The sequence below is a fragment of the Lissotriton vulgaris genome, chromosome 7 (assembly GCF_964263255.1).
Source record: "Lissotriton vulgaris chromosome 7, aLisVul1.2, whole genome shotgun sequence".
Lineage (NCBI taxonomy): Eukaryota > Metazoa > Chordata > Amphibia > Caudata > Salamandridae > Lissotriton > Lissotriton vulgaris.
Window position 1 is genome coordinate 1299613307 of NC_141695.1, and position 4319 is coordinate 1299617625.

Consider the following 4319-nt stretch of genomic DNA (forward strand, 5'->3'; position numbering starts at 1 on the left):
GATATGTGTTCTGGTCAAGATAAATTTTCACAGAACATTCAGCAGGATTGTCAGGAATTTTTAATGTATATGTTTGGTGTTTTGGAAGATGAAGGTGTAGACGTAGATAATCTTTTCAGCCTTTCTTATCAATGGCAGCATGACTGCCACAATTGGAGTTTATCAAGTACTACTAGAATAGACACTGAAAAATTTATATATTTGACTTTACCTGACTGTAAATCAGTGTCTTTTAAAAATCTAGTTAAAGCAGCAGATCATAATATGGTGTGTACCCAATGTAACTATCCAATGCTATCCACATTATTTATACAAAGTTATGGGCAGTATATCATTTTAGTTTTCCAACGATGTAGACCTGATGGAACTAAATTGACACTTCTATCAAAAATGTTGTAGCTTCTCAGTTATCAATTTCAGGAAGAACCTTTACAACTGAAGCTATTATTTATCATGACGGTTCTTCGACAACCTCAGGACATTATACATGCTACTTAAAATCTGAAAATGGATGGAGTTACTGCAATGATTCTCATTTAACTTATAAACAACGTTTGCCTTATGACTCTACAAATTCTTATCTAGTGCTTTAAAACCAAGGTTTTAGTAAAGGGAATTGGACTTTGAAGTCGGGAATAGATACTAAAAGTTAGTTAGTTAGTTAGTTAATCTAATATTTTAAATTATTTATCTCATGTAGATACTTTAAGTGGATCTCAAAGTAAAAAATACTGATATATCTGACACAAATTGGCCGTGAGGAAAGTGTAAAGTATGATGTTCTTAGATCTTTTTTCATAGGAAGTCGATGAAATGGAAGTTATAGAGCACAGCAGACTTTTTTTCCACCAAAAGGACCTTCACTATCTTCTATTTGGCCTCACGGAAAAGTAAGTGAATCAAACATTAGTGTACATTCATGAGATGTATGTTTGAATGGTTTTTTTTAAACACAATCTTTTAGATTGTGTTTTGTTTTCCCACTGTTATATGATGAAGACTTTGAACTCACTAATTTAAGTGAAATTCAATATATTCTGAGAACAGCAAAAATAAATAATGTAACATATTGTAGAAGTTATTGTGTAGTTTGCATTGTGTTATTTATATTGTGTTCACATTGTCTCACACTCATTTTCCTTTTTCACCCATATTTACCTCTCTTTACTAAATTACACTCTTTTTTCATCGCTGTTTCTTTACTGCACTTCATTCACAACTTCTCAATCTAATAGGAACTGTCTGCATTTCATCTGTTGCTTCCACCACTTTTTATCTTTTTCATATTCTCTCAGTACCACTGCATTAGTTTCCTAACCCTCTCTTTCTTTTTCTCCATTTTGTTTTCTTTTGCACTCATTGTACTGTAGTTCACTTAGTTCTTCCTTTTGTTTTTCTGTGTACTTACTCTCTCACTCCTGTTTTTTCATCGTTCTATAATAACCTCATTCCTTTCATCCCTTCACTCTGTGACTTCACTTCACTCACTCTCAGTCATCTTCTATTCCTCTTTTTTATTAATAGTTTCTCATTCAGACTCCTCTCCTTTTCACTCATTTTCCTTTTACTTTCTTATCTTTACTGATTTTGTTTTGATTTCTTACATTCTTTTAGTATCTTACTTACCTTTAGGAATTTGTTCTCTTTGTATTTCTTTTTCCTTTTTTTTTCTCTTTCTACATTACGTTCTTTATGTTTTTGTATCCTTCACTTTTGCTTCATTTCTTAGTAAACTTTGGTAGATTTTTAAACCTCATGAACTGTTTCTTCTATTTTATGATATATTTTTAAGTCATTATAACATGTTTTTTCTTTTATTTTTCACAGATACAAGTTTTTATTGATTATATGGTAAGTGTGTTTACAAAATATTTTTTGTTATCACCTTTTGTTTTATTTTCACTATTTTTCTCTCACCCTACCTCACCCCTGTTTCCTTACTTTGCTTCCCTCACTTATTCTTTTCTTGCATGTTTACTTCCTACCACATTCAACTTCTTTCAGTACCTCTGTTTATCCACACTCCTTCACTTACCTTTTTTACTGGTTCACTTAGTCCCTTTGTGACACTCCTTCTTTTACTCTCTCTCTTCTTTCTCTCTGTTACTCCCCATGTCTTACCCTTATTCACTTATATGTACCCTCTTTCACTCCTCTTTACTTACACTCACTGCTATTTTCTTTCCTTCCGTCACCGCTGTTCCTTTTCTCTGGTTCCGTCACTATCTGTCATTCCCCATACTTAACTGTCCTTCCTTTTACTTTTATCATCCATTCACATTCTCCCAGAACCTCTGCTTTAGTCTTCTTCCTATTTCTTCTCTTCTTTTGCTCCCTTATTCTTTTTCTTTTTCTCAGTTACTTCCTCTTACACTTTTTCTCTGTTTTACTATCTATTACACAGTCCCTCTGTGTTCCTCCCTCTAGGTTCTCTTTCTCTTAACACCACTCTCTCTGTCCCCATTCCTCATAGTCACTCCTTCATCCTTTTTTTTTTCTTTTTTTTTTTGTTGGTGCGCTGCCTGGACGCGCACCGGTACGCGCACCGGGGCGTTCACCGGTGCGCGCACTGGGAGCGCTCCAGAGACGAATATATATAAAAAAAAATACTATTTTAAACCAAAAAATATTATTTTATTATACATTATAGTGTTCATTTTTATAAAAACATACCTTTCTCAGCTATAGACATTTTTGAAAAAATAAGCTTAGAAATTTACTAAAAAGTACATAGGTATGAAGCCCTATAAAAAGTTAAAAATTAGCATTTAAAAAACCCATGAAATTCACTGAAAAAACCAGAGGTTTCACACCAGTTATAGTTAGAAATTAGCATTAAAAAAACCTATGAAATTCACTGAAAAAACCAGAGGTTTCACAGCAGTTATAGTTAGGAATTAGCATTTAAAAAACCTTTGAAATTCACTGAAAAAAACAGAGGTTTCACACCAGTTATAGTTAGGAATTAGCATTTAAAAAACCTATTAAATTCACTGAAAAAACCAGAGGTTTCACACCTGTTATAGTTAGCTGGAAATTTTACTGACATAAAACCATTGAAATTCCCACGTTATAGTTAGTCGGACTCACTATAACTTGCGCGTGCAATGCACTGCTGATGACATCACATATTACATCACTCATGACATGGTCAGTGACATCACTCATGACATCACTGATGACACCATCCAGTGAATGTGTGTCTTTCTGAAAAATAAATATGTTTTATATATGTATATGTAAAGGACGATGGAAGAATAAATGTTTAAATTATTGTCTTAATTAATGGTTTTTTTTTTAAATTGATTGGTTAACTGGCTTATTAAGTGTATCTTAGTGAATAAATATATTGGCGAGTAATATTTAAATATTTAAATATATGTATCAGTGTTTCACTTTGTGGCCGCGACGTGCATGCTGACCTGAGGAGCGCGGAGAGGAACGGCGTCTAGGAGCGCGAGAAAGACCGGCAAACATGGAGCGGGGAGAAGCGGTGAGGAGCGGCGGACAGGCGGTGAGGAGCGGCGGAAAGGTGGGGAGGTGCGGCGGACAGATGGGGAGGTGCGGCGGACAGGCGGGGAGGAGCAGTGAGCGGCGGATGATGTAGGTTATTTATTTATTTATCTACGAGCGGTGAGCGGCGGAAAAATGAAGCAAAAATGTCAATCGTGAGCAAGAGGAAGCAAACGGAGCATTACAAAAGTGAGTCAAACGGTGCATTACAGGAGGAAAAAGTTACGTGTGCATGTTACAAAAGCGTACAAAGTAAACATAGAGGTATAATACTGCATTACAGGAGGAAAAAGTGACGTGTGCAGGTTACAAAAGCGTACAAAGTAAACACTGCAATATATGGAAGAAGGCTTCGGGGGACCCACGGACAACGTCGGGGCGGTCGGGGGCCCTGAAGCCTAATTGCACCCAGACAACGTCGGGACGGGCTGCTAATATATATATATATATATATATATATATATAGCAGGCAACTCTTTTCTTTTATATATATATATATATATATATATATATATATTCACTGAAAAAACCATAGGTTTCACAAATGTTATAGTTAGCTGGATATTTCACTCATACAAAACCATTGAAATTTCCCTGTTATAGTTAGTTCAGCTAACTATAACTTGCGCACCCGCAATGCACTGCTGATGATGTCACATATTACATCACTCCTGACATGATCAGTGTCATCACTCATGACATCACTGATGACATCTCAAATGACATCACTGATGACATCATCCTTGTGAAAGAATGTCAGACCTCCTCTCACCCTAATATAGCCTTTGATATACACATTCAAAAAT